The sequence below is a fragment of the Ochotona curzoniae genome, unplaced genomic scaffold (assembly GCF_017591425.1).
Source record: "Ochotona curzoniae isolate NIBS_2020 unplaced genomic scaffold, NIBS_Ocur_1.0 scaffold_2453, whole genome shotgun sequence".
Taxonomy (NCBI): Eukaryota; Metazoa; Chordata; class Mammalia; order Lagomorpha; family Ochotonidae; genus Ochotona; species Ochotona curzoniae.
In genome coordinates, this window is record NW_024467094.1 from 23,952,425 (window position 1) to 23,975,796 (window position 23,372).

The 23,372-nt window shown below is 39.9% G+C and overlaps 1 non-coding gene across 1 annotated transcript; it reads right to left on the reverse strand.

The window, feature by feature from the left end:
• Positions 1-5,003: 5,003 nt before the first annotated feature.
• LOC121170553 lies at positions 5,004-5,110 on the reverse strand. The gene has a single exon (XR_005885982.1). It is a non-coding gene; the product is annotated as a U6 spliceosomal RNA (small nuclear RNA).
• Positions 5,111-23,372: the final 18,262 nt, after the last annotated feature.

Sequence of the window (23,372 nt, forward strand, 5' to 3'; positions counted from 1 at the left end):
TTAACCAACATTAACCCAGTCTTTGTTTCTTCTTTTAGAACATTATAGCAGTAACACCTGTCTCACAGGATTGCCCCAAGATTAAATACAGTGAAGTATATCAAACTTGGTAAAACCATTTAACACTGTTGCTTCTGCATATTTGTGGATTTCAAGCTGGCTTCTAATCCCTTTGGCTCTAATGAATGTGCTCTTAAAATAACCACTGGTTTGCTCACAGACAAATCCAGAAGTCATTGCTTTGTCCCTGTGGCAGACAATGACATTCACCACATCCCAAATTCTATTATATCCCCTAAAGTTCTATTTTTAAGTAGGCAATCATAGCCCTACTATGGATCCATGAAATGAGTGCTAAGATATTATCAATGTCGGGGAGGAGGGAGAATCAATAGATTGCAGGTTTCCAGAGGCTGAGGTTTACATGTTTTTAAACAGACTGGAGTGGTTAAGAATTCTAAGTGAGGGCCCAGCTAAAGTCCTCGCCTTGCATGTGTCAGGATCCCATATGGATGCCAGTTTCAAACTGGCAGCCCTGCTTCCCATCCAGCCCCCTGCTTGTGGAAGGAAGAGGCTCCAGGCTCCCAGCTTCACATTGGCGCAGCTCCAGCCATCGTGGCTGCTTGGGGACTGAATCAACAGACAGAAGATCTAGCTCTCTGTCTCTTTCTCTCCGTGTATCTGACTTTCCCATAAAATTAAATAAATGTATTTTTAAAAGATCAAATATGAAAAATGTAAAAATAGGTCTGGTGTAGAGAATAAAAGAAATGAACTTTAATGTACTTACCCTAGCTTTCCTTTCTACCTGAGGATCATTTCTTTCTCAACCTACAAATACACACCAGAGGACTTGCTTTATCGACCATCCACTGATTTATCCCACAGTACTATGCTGCCTTCTATGCTAGAAGACAAGAAAGGAGAGCTAAACAAGATCAGCAAGCCTCTGCCTTGCTGGGATTTGTAATCTACCATGCAGGACGGGGATTAAACAAAAGAATAGTTACAAATGTAAGCAAGCACTATTGAGATCAATTCTTTAATGAAGAGCCAGAAGACTTACAAGAATGTAAAAATGGATACTGGGCAGGAGACTACAGGATGAAGAGAGAATATTCCAGTAAAGAAGAGAAGAGTAGTTACGGCATAGAAAACAAAACATTCAGATGTCCTGAGGTATGAAAGGGGATGTACCAGCAAAAAATGAAAAGGAACCTTAATGGGATCCCTGATAAAACCAGCCGAACAGCAGAAGATAAAGCTGGGGAGGAAGACAGAGGCCAGATTGGTAGGAGCCTTATAGGAATTGATGAGTTATTTGTTTTACTTGGATTTATTAGGCATTTAAATGGATAAACAAAAGTATGTATTTATAGAGTAAAGCATGATTTTTTTAAACAGGAATATATTGCAGAATGTCTACAGCAAGCTAATTAATGTCTGTATTATCTCGAAGTGTATCCTTCCGTTGTAAGGAAGAATATTTAAAATAGATTTGCTTGGCAATTTTCAACTACACCACCAAGCATTGCTACTCACTATAGTTAATATGTTGTATGATAGATCTCTTGAATTTATTCCTCTTATATGAAATGTATGCTCTTATGAGCATCTGTCCAATCTTCCTGTTACGCTAGTCTCCAGTAATGACCATTCTATTCTCTGCATCTATGAGTACGACCATGTGATTTTCCATAATGGCTGTAATAATTTACATTTCCACCAATATCGTACAAAGGTTTTCTTTTCTCCACATTGTTGTCAATACTTTCCTCTTTTTTATAAGGTCCATTCTAAAAGATTTGAGGTTGAGGGGCCCAGCACGATAGCCTAGTAGCTAAATCCTTCCCTTGCATGCACTGGGATTTCATGTGGGTGCTGGTTCATGTCCCAGCTGCTCCAGTTCCTTTCTAGCTCCCTGCTTGAGGCCTGGGAAAGCAGTCGAGGATGGCCCAAAGCCTTGGGACCCTGCACCACGTGTGAGACCCGGAAGAGGTTTCTGGATCTTGGCTTTGGATCGGCATAGCATCGGCCGTTGCGCTCACTTAGGGAGTGAGTCATCAGACGGAAGATCTTCCTCTCCTTCTCTCCTCCTCTCTGTATATCTGACTTTCCAATAAATAAATCTTTTTAAAAAATACATCTTTAAATATTTGAGGCTGCAATCTCAATGTGATTTTCATTTGTTTTCCTGATGATAGTGATATTGAATGATTTCTTTTGAAAAGCATCTATTCAGACCCTTTATTCGTTTTTTAAATTTGGTATTTGCTTTGTTACTGTTGAGTCATTTGAGTTCCTGATGAGGAGTCTTGAGTTTATGAAATGAAATTGCTCTCCATCAAGACATCGCAATCTGTGACACTATCAGTAAGAAAAGTGTTTTGTGACACGAATAGGTCCTGCAAGCAGGTGAGTGATAGCCAATATGCTATAATAAATTACAGACTATGAGATCATATAGACAAGATAAATGAATCCTGTTCCATCGCTTTTTGAATATGAATTTATGGAATTATTTCCTCTCCTTTAGCTCTGACTTCCTTCCCAACATCATAAGGATAGCAGACAGTGGAAAAACAGGTCATCGAAAACTTCGGGTTTGTTTGAATTGATACAGAAAATAACATTATTTCATATAATAAAAGGTTCTAGGCTAGGGCAAGTAGGGTTTAGAATACTAAAACTGAACATCTTCATGCTCCTAGATCTAATTTTTCCATACTCTTTCTTCTTTGGTGTTTTTCCAGTTCCCCTCATTGTGAAGCTATTCCAAGTGTTGTATACGGTTGTGACACTGACACCAGCAGAGGAGAGGATGGACCACTCATCTGTCTGCAGTATCTGTTCGTGCATAACACCCGCTTTCTTACAGAATCAGTGCCTCCCTGCCTGCTGACTACCTCTACACGTGTGGATAGGCACAGAGCGATGACTAATGAGTCTGCCCAGGTGCTGCGTTACACTTTGCCAGCATGAGTACACTAACACATATCAACATCTTTCTCTGATGTCGGAGAAAGAAAGAAACAGTCTCCAAAGATTTCATGCACAGCCTATTGTTCACACCTCATTGGCTCAAGCTATGTTCTAGGATCATGCCAGTCAAGGCTCATCAGTAGAAAGAGTAGGTGTACCAATCTTGCTACCTTAGTTCTATCACTGTTTACTCACAAGGCTGAAATGTGTGCCCCTTCCGCTGCAACATCAGGCCACAAGAGAATAGTTTAACCAAAATGACTAAAAACAAAAAAGGACTGATGACTTGCTGAGTAGACAAACTTAACAGTGTCTAAAACATTAGCATATATTTTTCAGAGTTGTGGTTGATATTTATAACAAGGGAATTAATCATATTTCTACAGATTATTTGTAACCCCTTTACATCAATACAACTCCATTTTGCCGATTACCTAGATGGACTCCCAAGGTTCTCTATTTGCCTACCCCAAGAAGAGGAGCTGCTTATAAACTAAAAGAACCAATTTTTGTATGTGAGGATTAGGACTACCTGTACTGTGTATTATCCTTCATTTAAAAATATTTTCATTTTAAAATAGCTTTTGTGTTCTCATACTCAGAGCTAGTCCGGTTTCATTAACTCTTTAAACAGTTATCTCATAAGCACTTGAGGCACTGAGCTTTCAGTAAGTCTCTGCTCAGCTCTTGTCTCCATCATTGGGCTGTCGAGGTCAATTATGCTTTTTAATCCTCAGTGTTTCCATGAGTAACATGGAATAACTGTTTTGCTCTGAGAATCAAGTAGGTAAAAAGTGCATGTACAATTTTGAGGAGTATGGTGTGTGCTAAATCAATACACATTTCAGCTTCTTTTGTCACTATCTGGCTCACATGGTGGTCAAGATGATGAATTATGAAACACATGTGTAGCCATGGCACATAGTAAATAGTTAATAAATGGCATCTATTATGTTTGCCATAGCCAGAACAGTAGGTGCCTTTATTAGTGCTGTGATGTTTTTTTCTACTTTTTGATTGGTGGAACCATGCCACTGCAATCATGCTACAGGTATTAATTTTTCAGACAAAACACATGGTTAGTGTTTCAAATTACTGCCTACTCCCTTCAGGGTCTGTCATGTTACACTAAATGGCCTGCTGTGGTCATTTACCAAACTAATAATTAAATGCTGGAATTTTGCTAAAACAAGTTAGCAAAAGATATTGGTCTTCAGCCTATACCCAGAAATGGATGTTTTGGAAACTATATACTTTACCCTTTTGAAAAATTTGACTTGTCCTTAATCCCCCTCACAACTGCCTGTATTTACTGAACGCCTCAATCCAGTGGGCTCTTGTGTATCCTGCATCAAGAGTAGGTTCATTGCATTTCATTCTTGAAAAGAAAAAAGTATCTTTCATAAGAAGATTCAATGGATTTTGACATAATTAATGTCATTCTGGCACAAACTACTTTAAATTATGGAGTAGAGAGAGTCTTTGTGGTGAATAAAAACACACTAGTTGTGCCAACAGAGAAGTATGAGCTTAAGAATGGACTTTTAAAGTGGTATTAAAGGACTGCTGGGTGGGGCGCAGCTGGAAGAGCAAAGATCAACAATGGTTCTCCATGCTCCAGTCAGAAGAGGCTATACACCCACAATCAGAAACTGAGCTCGAGTCTGTATTTTAGCACCCTCAGGCTTCGCACTCAGCCCCACCATCCAGTGACGTCCTAATCAGCCACAGGTCCTTTCAGACCTCATCCTCAGTATTCTCCTGAAGGGACGCTTGCCTAAGACTGAGTATGTCACTTAATATCATGGCAATACTCCTGCTGATTGCCAACCCCTAATAAGAGACTGTCAAGACTAAGCAACAACAACAACAAAAAGATAACCTGGGTTATAGATAAAAATATTTGCAAGCCCTATGTCTGACAAGGCCTTTACATCTAAAGTATGCAAGAAACTTACACCACACAACAATAGGACAAATATTCGTCATCATCATCGTTGTCATCATCATTGGCCAAGGTCCTGGTAGGGCATCTTTTCAAGAGTTTGCATGTCATCCATGCATAGTGTTCATGCTAATCTTCTTTGTACTGTTCCGATTTTAATATACATTCTGCCAAAGCAAGCATGCTTCTTCAAAGAAGACACAAAGTTGCCAGCAGAGCAGGCATTAGCCCCCGGAGAAGGCAAATCAAAATATGAAATGATATCCATTCCACCAGTTAGACTGGCTTGTCTTAAGTAAAGGTTGTGAAGAAAAGGGAAACGTTATGCCTTGTTGATAGCAATGTAAACTGGCATAGCCATTAGGAAAACAATTACAGAAGCTCCTCAAAAATAAAACTTAGAAGCATCACATGATCAGTGATTCCACCACCACTTCTTTAGCCAATGAAAATGAATCAGTCTTTTGAAGAGATAGTTGGAGCCCCATGTTTACTGCAATGTTATCCACAATAACAAAGTAATAAAGTATGTATCATTGGATAGATAAAAATGTAAAATACACTGTGATACACACGTGCACACACACACACACGGTGGAATGCTCTTAAGCCACTAAAAAGTAGGAAATCTTGCATTTGTGACAACATGGAAGAATCTAGAGGAGAACCATTACTGCTGTCGCCTATTGCTTTATTTTGCTTTCTGTGTAGAACTTATCACTGTGCATAATTATCCTTTAGTCAAGTTATTATTGTCTCTCAGTCAGCATAGTGAAAATACCATAAGAGTAAAGATATTTTTTAATCAAAATCAAAGCCCTGTGTATGAATGGTGCTGGAACTTCATGGTATTCGATAAAATAAATGACATTATCATTTCCTAAAATAAAATACTATGGTCTTGAACTCTCATAGTCCTGTCATTCTTATATCACTTCTCTGCTCCACTTCAAGTCAATATTCCATAAGTATCACCCAAAACATCTTCTTCCATTTCTTTGCCTTCTTAACCCACACAAGACTGGCTTATATCTCCAGACACCACTCTCCTGGATAGTGTAGACAATAGCTTCTTCTTGCAAACTTGGTGATCACTTTTCAGTTATTTTCTTATCAGACATGCACTGATCAATATGGTGCAAGCCTTCATTTTAAAAATCATTATCCACACATATTGGACAGTATAAACACTTCCATCATGACAGTTTCAATGGATATACCCAAGTTGTATTTAGAATTCTCATAATTTGACCCCTTCTTTACTAAACTTTCTCTTGCTCCTATTAAGTATCTTCTACTCTATCTTTAAATATTGGAATATTATAGAAAAATAAGATTAAAGCTTTGTCTTTTTTCTCTCTCCTTTAGGTAAACTTAACCATTTCTATTATCTTAAATATCTTCTCCAATGTAGTATATTAGATGTAGCATTCTATATTCATACTTGGAGCACTAGAATTTCAAGGATATGTTTATTTTGCATGGAGGTTTCTGGAAATCCATGCAGAGATGTTTTAATACATATCATAATATAATAGGAACTTTTTGAAAATCATACACACACAACACAACACAGTGTTATCCCCTCCATAGTAAAGCTGTTATGTTTTGCCTGACTCAGGCACACTCATTCTCTTCAGCCTTCAGATAATACCACTGTAGAATTTTCAGAGCTGCCTAATTCTGTCATTGTCCTGTCTTTTCAATGAACATGGAATGAAATCCCAAATCATGACCATAATCTCCATTCCCTTCATGACCTGCTTCTACTTGTCTCTATCTTTTGTCTCATAATCTTTATCCCCAGAGATAAAATGAATGTAATAGATCATATGTTGTGCATAATATATTTCCCAATCAAGCAGATTCCCTAGATAATGAGAAAAAATACATCTATCTAATGAAACAATGTAAATCCAGCCTCAATGCATAGTTTTGTTTTTAATGAATGTTGGCTGAATGGATTACTCAAGGAAAAAGAAGAGGCTTTGTGAAGGGAGAAAAATCTGGGCTTAGCTCTTTGCTGTACATCTCAGTAATGTGAGCCTGATTTTGGGTTAAAGAAAAAAGCATGTATGCATTTATTTTACGTAGTTTATTTTATTTTAGGTATCATTAAATATATAAACATATTATACATTTTGTAACTTGGTACTACTGGATTATTGTTTTTCAAGCTGTAAAAAGTCAGATAGTGGTATACTTCCCATCTTATATCTCAAGTACTTTTGTTATTTTTTTTGCCTTCCTATAGAAATTAAAAGAGTATCTTAAGAGACAGGAAGTGAGCAAACCATAACAGAAGCCAGAGGTCAGACAGTGTCTCTTCAGTTACAGTAAAGTCAACTTTGCCTTGGGGTGGTTCCATATGTTCCAGGAGAGAAGAATCACAGAATCACCACAGCTCTATCCCTCCAAGTCAGGGTTATGTTGAGCTCAAGAACGAAGATTAAAAAAAAAGTCTTATATTGGCCAAAGTCAGACTAATGTTTGAACAACTGGTTCCATAATTCTACTTTTTCCTATCAGATTTACCCTGACAAATTCTCTTCATCTCTTAGAACTTGGACGCCTATATTTGTAAAACAGGAATGATCAGACATACTCCTAAGATTATGATAATATTTTAATGAGGACATTATGCAATACGTACACAGAGTTTAGAAAACATGTGCAGATATTCAAGTGATCCCTTTCTCCTTCACAGCTATAATTAATATATATAACATGTCACTGCCACTTGGAAGTAAATGCCTGAGACTGAAAGAATGTAGGCCCATCAGTCAGGATAATAATGGTGATGATAATTATAACAAATACTGCTACTCTATCTTTTTTTATTAGAGGGGGCTTACAAGATTTTTTTCTACTGAAACTTTACTTTCAGGTTCACAAGCTCCTAGCTGATCTTTTCTGCTAGGCCAGGTTACGTGATCGTGCATTTTGCCAAGCTCGGTGCATTTGCTACCACTGCAACTGCTGTTGGAAATGATCAAATTTTTGACTGTGTGCTCCAAATATAGCAATGGATCATGACACTTAGATATTTCTTCAGGGAGTATTAATTGTAGGGAAAAAGTGATGGCATCTTATTTAGGTTGTCTGGAAGATCAACGAAGATTATAATTTATAGTTACTATGGTAGCTAATTATACCTTCAAGGATATGCAAGTTGCTGCTTTAAAAAAAAAAGATTTGATCATAGATGAGACCCTTGTTTGGGAATCAAAGAAAATAATAAAGTGGAATTTGCATCTTGAAAAGTGCCTGGCTACTAAGATCAAGTTTCTCTTCAGACGGAAAAAAAAAAAAAGGTCAGGTTTCTCTGTTTTTCCGTAGGGCAAAAGCTCATATAAAGTATAGGAAATGTGGGGACAATTTACATAATATAAAATTTTATACATGTGTTTTCTCCTGTAATTTCTATTTACTATATGACTATCCTTTATTTGGGGAGATGAGTATCATTTATCCACATTATGGCTTTGATCAAAGGCTTGGGGCAGGTTCCACCAGGACAAGACATCTGGGAGAATACGCCATGAGACAGAGCTAGTAAAAATCTAGCTAAAGGGTCTGGTGCGGTGGTGCAAGTGGTTAAGGTCCTCGCCTTGCACGCCCAGGATCCCATATGGGCGCCGGTTCTATCCCGGCAGCCCCGCTTCCCATCCAGCTCCCTGCCTGTGGCCCGGGAAAGCAGTGGAGGACGGCCCAAGGTTTTGGGACCCTGCACCCGCGTGGGAGACCGGGAAGAGTCTCCTGGCTTCGGATCAGCATAGCATCGGACGGAAGATCTTCCTCTCTGTCTCTCCTCTCTGTATATCCGCCTTTCCAATTAAAAAAAAAAAAAGTCTAGCTAAATACCTTCTGAGATCAGAAAAGTGAAAGGTAGAGAAAAATAAAAGTGAGCAAAGGCTGAAGAACTTGGCAACACATCATACACCTTCAGATCAAGTCCCAGGACAAATTCTCTGGAGAAGGAACAATGGATTATAGGAGTGTTATAAGAATCTGATCAACTGAGAATGGTGCAACCCATGGACAGTGGCTGGAGAATTTTGGGTGGTTGGCCAGAAACCAATAACTAGTAGTCAATTATCTTCTTTCCCACCTCCCATATTTTCCTGTTTGAGTTTAGAGAGATCTATCAAGAAACAGGGAATAAATTCTGATTTGAGTTAGTTTCAACCTACAATGCCTCTTCAAACTAATAATTTGATGGTATTTTCTGTCAGAGATTAAGTAGCATACTAGAAAAAAACAAAGTGATTCTCACATTTTTCCACACCTGAATTCATGGCTTCTAAAAGCAAAGTTCAGTTCCAGGAGATTATTTATGTTTCAGTGCAAAAAATAAAAGAGGGTAGCTTCAAGTCAGTAGTCCAAATTTCTATCCATCACCATGTGCTTCAAAATAATATATCAGATATGGAGGAAGTCTGTATGCTCTTCTGTTACCTATAAAGATATCCTAAGGAAAATCTGCTATGAGTTCAAATATGTTCCTCCAAGTGCACTTGTTGGAAGATTCAATCCCTTAGTCAACAGTGGTGGGAAGTGAGATCTTTAACAGGTGACCAGGCCGGAGCTTCCTTTACGAATGTGGCAATGCTGCTACCACAGGAGTGAGCAACTTGCTGTGAATGTAGGTTCCTTAGAAAGGATGAGTCTAACCCTCCCCCTCCCACTTCTGCCCTCTCTTCTTCCCTCCTTTCCCCATCTCTCCCTTGCCATCCCCTTCTCTTTATTTCTTTCCTTGCTTCTCTTCCTCCCTACTTTCCAACCCTACCACTTCCAGCCATGCTATGATGTAGCAAAAGGACTCTTGTCAGAATGAGGGTCCCTCAACCTTGTATTTCCCAATTGTCATGGCTTGTAAGAAGTAAATGTATGTCCTTACTCCCACATGGGATGGAAGAAGCCCAAATCCTTCCTCACAGGATACAGTCTTATCGGAACAATAGCCAGGAGCCCTGAGCAGTCCGCAGAAACAGAAGAAGAGAAAACTTCCTTCGGGACTAGGGAGAGGAACTTTCTCTGGTACTTACTTAGTTCCAACTTTGGATCCCCACCCTCTCCTGCAATGACCATCAGGGTCACTCCAGAGGCCCCCCCAAACAAACAGACAAAAAAATTAGAATAGACAGAGAATAACAAGGAAAGCTTAGAACCTGACAGGAAACCGCGTGGACTCACATATACCTTACTAGGTAGGACATGAAAATAAGTTACTTCTCACTGGGGTATTGAAGATTTCTCTGCACACCCCTCCTAAAACTGTTCTGTGCCTCAGCTATTGACATATGACTTGTTAGAGTTATAAGGCGGTTTGGACTATCCTAAAATCTGCCAAGTTCAGTAAAAATTATGCTTCAACACTATAAACTGCTAAATACAAAAATAAAAATAGACACGAGACAGCTGAATAGTACCCTATAGCCTTTTTAAGGTGTATAGCAGCCAGTTGTGTATAAAGCAAAACAGAAATGTCAATGAAGTAGTCACAAGATGTGGTGAAGAACTTGCATTTTCTAACATATCAGTCACTCAGTACCATGTCAATTAACTCTATAATGTTGTAAACTGTTGTTGTCGTTATGTTGTGGCTTTAAATTGGTCGGGATGATATTCTTCCAGCTCTGCTTTCAGACCAGAGATGGTCTCCCCAAGAAACTGTTGAATTTATCTAGACAATAAGATGCTGGACTCAATGAAAGAATCATGTCTGGGTTTGAACTGTAATACTGCAATAAGGTGGAGAAATCCACCATGGGGGGAGGGCATGGGAAAGTGTTGGGGGAACCCCAGAGTCTATGAAACTGTGTCATAAAATGAAATGTAATTAAAAAAAAAAAGAAAGAAATGTATGTCCTTAATAAATTTCCTGGATTCTGCCAACATAAGATAGACTTGCTGTATCTATGATTTATATTATAAGCTCTGAACTCCTTTGTATGTGAACTAACATTCTCAGAAGTCATACTGCTTCTGCCTGTCCTATCTCACATCAAATCCCTTGGGGTGGTCTGGATCCTGACCCTAAAGAAGTGCTGCTTTGGGCCCGGTGCGATGGTGCAGTGGTTAAGGTCCTCACCTTGCACGCCCAGGATCCCATATGGGCGCCAGTTCTATCCCGGCAGCCCCACTTCCCATCCAGCTCCCTGCCTGTGGCCCGGGAAAGCAGTAGAGGACGGCCCAAAGCTTTGGGACCCTGCACCCGCGTGGGAGACCAGGAAGAGGCTCCTGGCTTCAGATTGGCTCAGCTCCAGCTGTTGTGGCCACCCGGGGAGTGAATCATCAGACAGAAGATCTTCCTCTCTGTCTCTCCTCTCTGTATATCCGCTTTTCCAATAAAAAAAAAAGAAAAGAAATGCGGCTTCTCCATCCTATTATATAATCCGCATTCCCCTGTTTCCTTACTTTGCCTTTCCTCTGATTTCCATCTTTTTTCTTAATATTTAAGAGCATGAACTTTTGATTATAAGAGCTTAAATCGTGATTCTCCCACTGACTAGCTGGGTAGTCTTGGACAGTTTTCCTCTTTTGTAAGCTTTTATGAAGCTATAATGAATGTGGTTATTTTTAATTATGAGTTAGATTGTGAGTCAAAAATTAAAGAACAATTCTCAGCATAGAGTAATGCTTAGAAAGTAGGGGACAGCTAATTATGTAGTTAATAGTCTAAAATAAATCTTTCTTAGGTTATGATAATCATTTGCTTATCTAGCTCACCAGATAGGTCAGACATCCCCTGGTGATATGAATTTTATCCAAATCTACTTATGAGCTCGTAAGTAAATGACACTGGAATGCCTATCAGCATGAATATTTAACTGAATTCAGATTATTCTCCAGACAGAATTATCAGTTCCTTCCACTGGGAGTTTCTAATACTTCCACATCTTCCTTCAGTTTGTTTGGTTACACGGTGTTAAATGCTGGTTTTCAATTATTTACATTTCACACATTTGAATGTCACTTGGTAAAACACTAGATATATCCTTGAAATATAGCCTCTTCATCTTATCTTGTTAACCCCACTACCTCGACTTTGAACTTAAAACTATCCCTGTACATAAAAACAGGGCCAAGGATATAATAAGTGTTCACTTAGCACTTGATAAATTATGCTTAAAACCTCACATCATCTTTCATAGTGAGTCAACAGTGCCATGTTTATTCTTGAAGGGCAAAGTAAGATGGGAAAAGAGCAGGGGGTAAATTGTGGTTTATGGCTTTAGGACACTCTGTCTCCACACCACAGCATAGCTGAGCAGGGCTGTGCTTGACCTCACAGGACAGCTGGGCTCAACATAAAGAGAGAGCTTTTGATCTTCCAGATAAAATTTCAACACAGAAAGCAAAAAGAATTTGAGATAACATGCTGTCTTAAAATATGTCATACGCAAACCGAGGCTCTGGGTTAAGAACCCTAAGATACATTTATTAAACACAGACAGCCAGGCTCTTGAACAGCCAACAGAAAAGGCTACATGTCATGGAATCTGGATTAAAGCAAAAGATACTCCAAAAGAAAGCAGCAAAAATTAGCCCATGAGACTCAACCTTACATTCTCAACAGGCCAAATCTCTCTAACTCCCAATTCCATTGCATTCCCTGGACCATCACTAACTACTGGCCACTCCCACTTCCTAACAAAGTAGAAGGGTAGAATATTTGATTACAGTAACCTCCCTTTTAGGATTTGTGATTTCCAAAACTGCCAACTCAAACCTACACAGGTGGCCAATCAAGATGGAAGTTTTACAATGTTGTTCCAGGTACTAGTGGACAAGTCATAGCATAGACTAGTTGGGAAGAATTAAAAAGAGAAAATCCCTATAATCCATTGAGTCTAGGTTACATCCATCCTTTTGTCAAGTCTTCATTATTTTCCCTTTGAGTGAAGCAACAGAACTGAACCAATACATCCACATGTTCTGACCAAAACTTAAACGATCTCAGTCACCCATCTGAACACCCAATCTGATTCTTTCTTCCAAATTTATCTAAAAATGAGCCAAACGCTTCATTTGAAGATAAAAGCAATGAGGAGGAAACCCTAACTGATTGCATGATGGATTTCCTCTTTTAAATCTGTAAAACATAACTGTCAGCAATTCTCCTTGAGGGGATGACAGTGAAAACCATACAAGAAAACGTCAGTGCCATGCAAGATCCAAATACCTAGAATTCTCCATGATAGATGACGTGAATGTGGGTAACATGTATGCATTTGCAAAGCACACATAACTATCCCAGGCACCTTGGGTCTGTGTTCAAGATAATGCTGAAGTGTCTCATTCTAAGATACTCAACACACAGCCTGAGTATATGAGAGGACAATCGCTCATCTCAACAATTTAGCATAACCTGTGTAGGCTCCTTGTATATCAAAAATAAGTTAAAGCCTGGTATGTTTCATAATGGCTCGGTTTTCTTACCACAGTGCTTCTATCAGATAGCATGGGACCACAAAGAAAATTTTATATTAACATCTCAAGTCCTTAGAAAAGCTCAGAGAGGGAATGAAAAGGGGATCAAATGGTAGCCCAGAAGGAGGAGGGGAGCACAAAGACACACAAGATCAAATTAGCAATCCTCTCTCATTGATTGTCAGCTTGTCAAGATTCACTGTATGTGACTATTACTCGGTGCATCATATTTCGCCTAAAACGTTGTTTATCCATGCCAACACAGGCTTAAGACTCTGGGAAAGAATGTTTTGGTATAAAAAGTATGTGAGATGCGGAAAGAGACAACTCTGGACTTCAACATTCCCCAGTAGCATCATCTCTGTCGCTTGTGTTTAAGTTTATTTTTATTGCATTTCCTGGCGTGCTAGGCAGCTAAGCTCTGACAGGTGATGTGATTACAAGGAGTAATTGTGCAGTTTGAACTCACAAAGGATTTGACCTGTGAGGGCAGCAACCAGGATTTTCAGAGATTTCCAAGGTCCATCTCATGACACACTGCTGGCCAGCAGCCAGTCCATAAGCAGCCAAACAAGAAATTTTCCAAATGAGGATAGAAGAAGGATTTGCTTTAGTAAATACAAGGCCACAGGCTGCACAAGCTTGAATAGGGCTTCCCTCATGTCAGCTGCGATGTGACCCATATCCTTGTTTGCTCAAGACTGTCCCCAGGTATACCAGCATCTCTGAAAAATGAGCAGCATCTCCTCTCACTTTCTAAAGTACCTCATTTGCACAACAAATCATCTGCTCACCTCTACATGAAAATCAAAGGATAAAAGGGAATGAACCTGAAGAGGGTTTGGGAGCACATTTTGTGCTGCTTTGCTAGTTTCTCAGCCAACAAGAAAAAAGCAGAAAAATTTCACAGAACCCAATCTCCACCCACTGCACTAAAACTACCCTTGTCTCTGTGTACTAGACTGCAAGGCTAAGTAGGTCTCGGCATTCTGTTTCTCAGCGCCAACTGCATGTCATGATTTGCCACATATTTATTTAACCATCACACTTACAACTGCAGTGTACTCTGCGCAATGTGAGTTGTTTTGGACACTGCAAGATGGAGATCACAGAATCAGAAATGACAGAACTTGAAAGACAGGGATGTTAAGCACCAAGGAAGTTAACAGCAAAACCACTAAACCCCAGGTCTTCAACGTTTCTTTCCATGACATTATGTTCAGTGCTAGAGAGGGTCTCAATGTGGAGGCAATGTTTGTTTAGAGGGATGGAGCTTGCAAGAGCCAAGGAAAATGTGGCGGCAGAGAAACATACCTGTGGGCTCAGAGATTTTACTACTGGACCAGCAAGATTTTTTTTTTCACAGCCCTGTACTTTATCCAAAATGGCTGCCTCTTTGAGGGGGAAAAAAAAAAGGAAGTACATCATGTGCGGCCAGTGGTGGCGCCCGGGTGGAAAGGGGAGGTTTGGACACAGCCGCGGTGCCGGGAGGGCAGAGATCCAAAGGATGGGCTGAGCGGAACTGAAGGGACCCACACTGCTGTAAGGCCTGGGTCAGCCTACCAAGGGTTTCCCCCTTTACAAGAACTTCCATCAACCATGTCCAGGGCCCCATTCAACAAAGTTTGAACCCTGCCATTTTCTTGACTGTTTACTTTAACAAAAAAATTAAGGCTTACCATTTTGAAAAATGTATTTCTTGGAGAGAAATATACTTTGGCCCAACCCACATCCCACTAGAACTCACCGCATGAAGTTTCCAGTTCCACCCCCAGGCCACAGCACCACTACGCCATAAAGGGTGATATTTTATTTATTTAATTTCTCCTTTTTGAAAATTCCCCAGTCATAGCTCCTTCAGTAACTAGTGAGTTAGGCTTCCTTTGTCTGGACATTGTCCCGTTTCCCTGTTCCTATAGCCAGTGTTTGGCCTGCTGACTTGCATGACTTTTTTTTGAACAATAAGATAAACCCTACCTGACTTGGAGCTATAGATGCCACCTGGAATCATCGGAAGCCTTCTTGACTTCTTCCTAGCCCAGATGTTGTCGGCACGCAGTCTGCTGTAGACCACCCTAGGAAATGAAAGACAGGTGCATGTGTTTTGATGGGAGGTAGCCACATACCAGGGTAGCACCTTCCTCTCTCATCCTGTATGGTTTATGCCTTTTTTGTTCTCTTCTTCCTTACTTCTCCCTCCCCAAATATGTTGAGTGAATATCTAGCAATTCAGGAGTAATCAGGAGTTATCAGGAGTAATGAAAAAAATAAAAAAGAAGAAGAAGAAAGATTCAAACCATGATTCAAATCTCATTCATCCATCAACTGGCCTTTAAAGATCTTCCACCCAGGTTAATAGAATGAACAGGATCTCTGGTATTCCTCCTGGGCAGTAGAGGGCACTGTGGACCCATTCTTGCACAAGACCTCCTATGTCTCAGGAATGTGACCACAGTTAACAGGAACACACTGTGTGGTTGCTGTCTCTGCAAACAAATTGCTCAGATCAGGTAATTCCCTTAGTTCATCTTACTGCCAGGATTTCATAGGAGCAACAATGACACCAATAAAAGATGGTTGTTCTCTTATTTTCTCCTTCCAAAAACAATCTGCTTTGATTGTGAGGGATACAAACTTTAACATAAATGTTCACTGGAGTCTGTTATTCTCCATGGTATGTGACCTTGTAGCTCACTTCTGCAAGACCAGACCATAATGTTTGGAAAGTGTAAATAACAATACTCATTACTAATTGAATTGTGGTGAGGATCAAGTGAGATAATGCCTTCAGCATATAAACATGCAATCAATGGTAGCTGCTGCCTTTATTATAGATACAGTGAGTAGTTTTTGCAATAAAATCAGGTGTGTGGACAGTCATGCTCAAAGCCAGACCCCTCTATATTCTAAGGCCCAGCCTTCTTGTTACTCTCTTCAGTTCCACACTTCATCTCCATAGGAGCATTCCTATGAGCAATCCAAGAGAAAGGCATAAATGACACACTGGGCACAAATGACATCTCGCGTAGAAGACAGCAATGGTTCAGATGAACCTCTTGAGATTGCTGTGAGCAGGCACAAGCTCAATCCACACACAGGGGTCCACATAGGTTCCAGATTCAATCAACACATACTTAACTGTACTGCTAGTGAGTCACAAGCTATGCATTGCATAGTAGCCTATGACAAACTATAACTGAAGGCCAAACCTGTCACACTATTTTATAAATAAAGTTTTACTGGAATACAGCCATGTCCACTCATCTACCTATTACCTGTGGACACTTTGAATGGCTACAATGGCAGAACTGATTAGTTACAACACAGGCCACACAGTCCTTGAACTCTAAAATATGTAGAATTTCTTTCTTTTGAGAAATTGTAAACTCAGTGCTCAGTCTTTGTACCTAATAGATTGATCATAGCAGATGCTCAAAATAAAGTTGTTTAGGGAGTGAATGAATGAGTAAATGGATGAATAAGGGACTCCAATACAAGTTTCACCAAAGAAGATTTTAAAAAAGAAAAACTTCTAATGAAGAGTCTCTGCTCTCATTTCTACTCTGCCCCGACCAACTTGTGTGGCGCGAGATCAATCATCTCCCATCCCTGCAGCCCAGTCCCCTCCACTTTAAAATGGGAGCCTTATGCTCATTTCTCATGGGCTATGTGGAGTAAAAATATGAAGCCACAAATGCACAGGTATCCGCTCTGGGGACTGGCACACAATGGGAGCTCCTCAAAAGTTGGAAACCAAAGCAAGAACAGAGAGAAAGGCTTTGCTTCTGAATAAAACATCTGTCCGGTCACAAAGGAGTAAACAGAGCAATTCATACATTTAATTGGAAGATGTCATGGAAAAAGCTTCAAGGAACATTCTACACAAAGACTTGCAGGCTAGTTTGTGTTCAAACAAACCAGACAGCCAGCCCACAGCCGGAGCCTGGAGCCACATATTTCAGACAGCATCAAGGCTGGCTGCTTCAAGCCGGGCTGTTCTGCATGTGGCGGGAGCCAGCCCACGGGAAGTCGTCGGTGTCCACTCTGAAGAACCTACAAAGGCTCCAGGATTTTCTTGATCCTCTCTTCTTAGACCACTACTCAGATAAGGGATGTGGGGAGTACAAAGGGGACCTCCACACATCAAGGCAGCTGCTCTGCCAGCTAAAGAACATGCAGCTAAGGACCTCAAGTCAAGCCTGGAGCCTAGCATGCCTTTTGTTTCTGTTTTCTTCTGGGGCAAGGCTGGGGGGCTCTAGGGAGAGCAGGAGTCTATCATAATGTTTACTTTGGGGGACGCTTTGCCATGTCTCCACCCAGATCTCGTTTTATGGTGTGTGGAGTTTTATGGACCAATTTAACATGGGAGAGGAGACTAGAAGGCTGATGTGTGAACTGAAGCTGAAGAGTCATAAATTCAAAGGAAAATTATTCCAGAATTATAAGTCCTGCTTACTAGTGTCCAAGGGTAATAGCCACCGTTCAGTGGCAGGAGTTGGACTTCCAAAGTTATTTCAGGGGCCATTTATAAGACAAGCACCCTTTCATTTCATTTGGATGGGTAAATATTTTTAAATGGGGTCTCCTAAACATATTGGGACCCAGCCAAAGTCCCCAAATTCTGGGAACCCTAAACACCCAACTAACCCTTTTCCAGGATATTTCATTCAGGAAGTCTAAGCTCTGACAGAAAATGATTTACGTTTTATCTGCACAAAATACAACCAACCCCACTGTTTGGATTGAACTTGAGACCTGAGAAAGCTTCTAAAAGCCTTTTGATTGTGAAATATTGGATAGAATACACCAAGACTAACTCCCAAACTCCCCAACTCCCCAGAGGATATAAAGCAGGAAAAATTTTTCAATGGCATCTTGATCTTATATTTTGTTCTGCTGTAACAATAGCCTAGGAACCCAGGTGGCTATTTTTGCACAAAACTGTGGGGAGTCCAGAAAGTAAAAGGGTTAGAAGGGGCCAAATGCATCCAGCCAACAGCATATGCAACAGTTCCCTGCATTCACATTTCCAAAATCCTCCACCTTTCCAGGTTCATAGCAAGGAGCTGGAAAGTCAGTCATGAATGTGACAATTATTCCAATACATCCCATCCCCAGAATACCTGTTGTCTGTGACCGTGTACCGCTGGCTCTTCCAGGGTCCTTTCTTGTAGGCATTTGATTTCCATTGGTTTTTGAATAAAAGTTCCACCAGTTTCTCTAAACATAACATCCCTCAGATATCTCATACAGAACACATCATCATCAGTATTTTTAAAAGCTAAGAACAGCCCAGTTCCTTCATGTCTGCTGGCTGCTGTTTGACGGGTAGCCCTCATTCAAAATGAATAGCAGAGCTGCTGGAAATCTAGACAGTAAGAAGACTCTTGCTGGTGTTACTGTAGCCTCAGCCCTGGCTTAGAAAGCCTTCAGTCACAGACATTTTTCTTCCTAAATTCTTGGTCTGATTCTCATTCAATGGCTATGGAGAATATTTTGTCATTAACAAAGGTATCAGCTTGTGTAGGCACAAAGTTGTTCTTTTTACAATTCCTCCATCCCACTCCCTGAATTCATGTATTTTTCATTCAATGCGAAGTGAAAATGTTCTTTTGTTTGCCAGTGTTTAAGTTACAGGTTGGAAAACATCCCAAGAGCTTGAAATTCAAGCTGATGAGATAGATGAGAGGACAGAGAATGCAAAGGGTTTCCGGCAGTCATTTGGAACAGAAGATTCTCCCTATGTGATGTTGAAGCTTACAGAACCTAGTTAGCTGTACGGCCAAGCTCAAAGTAGAAACTTTAAGAAAGTGTTGGTGTTTCATATTGTTTTAGGTGCTGTAGTTCACTCAGGGTTGTTCTTTATTTAAAAGTAAATACATAAAGTAAATAGGCCCATGCAGGGATCACTGGTGACGGTTTATCTTGAGCCAATGATCATTATTAACCCTATTTTTATTGATTCTATTTTCTTAGGCTGGTGATAGGCTAGGATTTGGGTTCTTGATGCTGGAGAGATGGCCCTTCCCAGCGTCTGCCCGTATCTAGAGATAGCAAGAAACTGCCCTGTGAATGTACCTGTGCTACACAACCCAACCAGTCAACAAGTGGCATCCGCCACTACCTCCTTTGTACCACTCCCACATTCTGACTATGTCTTTTCATCCAAAATCACCCTAGCTTTAGGTGCCTGACAACTAGAGGCCTGTCCTACAGCCCAGTGTCCACACAATTTATTCAAACTACCAGTCCTAAACGTATTCGGCATTCATACTGGCCTTGCCCATTCCTTCTCAGAACTCCACCAGAGGCTCTGGAATGTCTCAGTCCTGTCTTGGCTCCTGACCAGCTCAATTCTTTCTCCCTGAGGTCCCACATAAAAGGTCCTGTTTTTACTGTCTAGGAACCTATAAAAATACACTTATTTCCATATGATAATCATTTCTGAGTTTGCGCCTCTTACCACACTTGATGAATACAGATCTTGAGTATGTTTTAAGAACACTGGTTAGCTCAGGGAAGATTCAGATAAATAAATGCCCAGAGTAGAATGTGGAAGAAGTCCCTTGGATGCCTGAATAACAGTTCCACCAGTTTCTCTAAACATAACAGCCCTCAGATACCTCATGCAGAACACATCATTATCATCAATATTCTTAAAAGCTAAGAACAATTCCTTCATGTCTACTGGCTGCTGTTTTAACAGCTCTAGTCATAATCACCACACAGGTGGAGAAGGGGTGTCGAGGGGAAGGGAGAAAGAAAGAGAACGCTGAGGATGAATTTCCCATCATGAACATCAGAAATCTTCCCAGTCGTCAGACATTGCTTTTTTTTTTTTTTTTTTGAGATGGAGCTAATTCAACTACAAAAAACAACAAAACAAAACAAAAACTGTAAGGAAATAAAGAGGATCGGGAAGAGGAGAAGGGAATTGAATAAGAAAAGGAAGAGGGGGAGAAAAATGACTAGAAAAAGGTGTGCCATTCACGTCTCCGTTCTAAGGTAGTGTTTTGGTGTGTGCCCTTGGGTGCACAAAAGAGGTGGTTAGGGGGAAAAGACTGCTGCCCTACAATCCACCTCAGCTTTTTCCCATATTCTGACATGGTAGTCTTCTCCCAGATAATCCAATATTTACAGACCCTACCATTTTTCTGCACAGATTTGTTCTATCTTACGTGGTTTATCCTGCTTTTATTTTCCTCTACTACTTCGGAGACCCTATTGTGGGATTTTTTTTTTCTGTTGCATTAAATCCATGCATACTGAGAGACTTTTGGAGGCTATCTAATGTCCCATCAGTGTAGACATAACACATTTCTTTTCTGGTAGCTTGCTGTCCTTCCAAAAATATGCCCCAGAAGTGTTACATAAAGAGCCTTGGGCCCCTGTATTGAGAAAACTGACATAAAATCTCCTAGTGTTCATACTGGAATTGGCCCATGCCATGCTATAGAGAGCTTCTGTTACTCTAGGAATAACCAGGACCTATGTTACACTGTTCTCTCTGTTCTGAGGCTCTATTCTTGAGATAGACCCTATAATCTCCTCTTCACATGCACGAGTCCTTTATTTACCTCAATTTTTTAAGGATAAAATAAGTTTTCATTTATAGTCTTATACTAAAGAGAGACACGTTAACTTGCAAGACAACTCTTGGGCAGTATGTACAACATACTTATTTCCATGGAATGGAATCAAACATGGACTGAGACTACAGAGTATACACTAGAAATCAACAAATGCTGGGAACGGAGTAGGAAAGAAACAAAGGAATGAGACCTAAACACACAAAGCCCTTCCCTTGGACCTGCTGACTGCAACCAGAACCAGGGCTGGGTCACACAGTAGAGACCAAGTCCAGGGCGGCAGGAAATAGAGTAAGCAAGAGGCAAGGAGGGGAGGGAGGCCACACTCAAGCGTAGTTTAGTACCAGGTAAATCACTCTTCATATTTACATACAAAAATCAACGGGCTCTATATCTTAGAAAAACACACCGAAAAGATTTGATCATTACTTTATGAAGGTGTCCCTTTGCATTAATGGCATCATCAGTAGGGACAATTCCTACCTCATAGGTTTAGGCTTTGAAACTTCAATGTGTAAAGGGGAATGTTAAATGAAATGTCTATACGTTGAATAGGTGAGAGAAACTATTGATGGGAGAAGGATAGTAAGAATAAAAAGGTAGATTCACTGGATACCAATTGAAAACATAATACCACAGGAGCTAATTTTGGTTACCCTCAGCAATTGAGAGATGCTACAAAAAACCCTTGCCACAACATACCTTGTTCTCTTATTCTGAAATGATGAGATTTTTTTCTTGATGTACCTGTGATTCATGGAAAACTATAATGAAAGGACTGAGACTAAAAAGTCACAAAAATCCGTGTATACAATCACTTTCACAACAACAGTCAACCCAAAAGTGCTAGCATCATTCTCACTATCGTTTCTTTTTAACTTTTGCTTTTCATGATGCAGTTCCATAGGCTCAAGGACTTCCCCTTCTAACTTCCCCACTTATCCCCCAATAGCACAGTCTTTCAGCAACAGTCACAAGTTCATCATTCTTCTATCCACGATATTGTAGGATAGACAATGCTAGTCAGTCTCTGTCTGTCTTTCCAACTTTATTCCACAAACACATATCCTCCTTCCCCATTCCTCAATCTTTGGCTCTTGTTCACTCTAAGTAGCAAAGAAAACATAGACCTGGGCAGGTCTTCTTAGACTGTCTGCCACCCAGTTTACCATACAACACACCTTTCCACTTGGTAGTAAAGACATATTTTCCATTTGTTATACAACTGCTGAGACACTTTAAAAGTAAGAATTATGGAAAAGATTGGCATATTGGCTGAGAGTATTAAATTAGATGACCTCTCAGGTTGCTTTCTGAGGCTTTTCATCATTCATATGAAAGAAAAAGTCATTTCAGGGGAATATACTTTAGGAAGCTCTCAATTATTCACAGACATATTAATTTTCCTAGTAGATTTTTCCATTTTGATGAAATGAGCTCATAGAAAGCTTTCAGTCCTCAGTAATTTCTCTTTCTACCATCCCAAAAGATTGAGGTGGGAGGTTGTGAATGAGGCATCTTTTATATGTCCCTATTTGCAATAGAGGACTAACCTTTAATGCTCTAATAGTGCCTTTAGCTGAGAGCTTCTTATGATATTACTTTGTTTTACTAATCAAAAATGTATAAATAAAAATTGAAGTTTCTAATTTCAACTTCAGATAATTACTCAAGTATATTCTTTCAAAAATCTATACTGATATGTATATATAAATTTATAATTATGTGTATGTGTAATTGTCATACATACGTTCTTTTGAAAGGCCTGTAGCCATGGAAATTCCCACTTTCCAATTCTTTCACAAGAATCTCTAATCTTTTTGGCATAGTGAAGTGATCCCTCTTGGTGTGGTTAGTTTGAAACTGTTGTGTTTTAAAATACAAGTGTGACTTGCCTACTATAAAACTCATGGATCCTAGGAATAATAAATGTTTTCATAGGTATGGAGACATGTTCCTACCATCGTGACTCAAGACATAGGGGATGTCAATCACTCCAGAAGGCCTCATTACGCACCTTCTCCGTCAGTGTCTCCAAGTGATCTCTTGATTGCTTACAGATTAGTTTCATCAAGTCTCAAACTTCATATAAGTTAAATAGTATATATAATTATATATATATATTATATATAGCTTCTGCCAGCATTGAGATTATTTCAAGATTTATTGCAATGGTTCAGTTTTTTTTTTTCCTTTTTCATTGCTTTGTGGTTTTTCCCTTTATGCATATAGCACATTTTATCCATTCTGTTTTTTTTTTTTTCTTTTTAAAGACTTACTTTACTTTAACTGCAAAGGCAAATATACAGAAAGAGTGGAGAGAGAAGATCTTCCATCTGCTGGTTCACTCCCCAAGTGGCTGCAATGACTGGAGCTGAACCATTCTGAAACCAGGAGCCAGAAGCATCTAGCGGACTCCC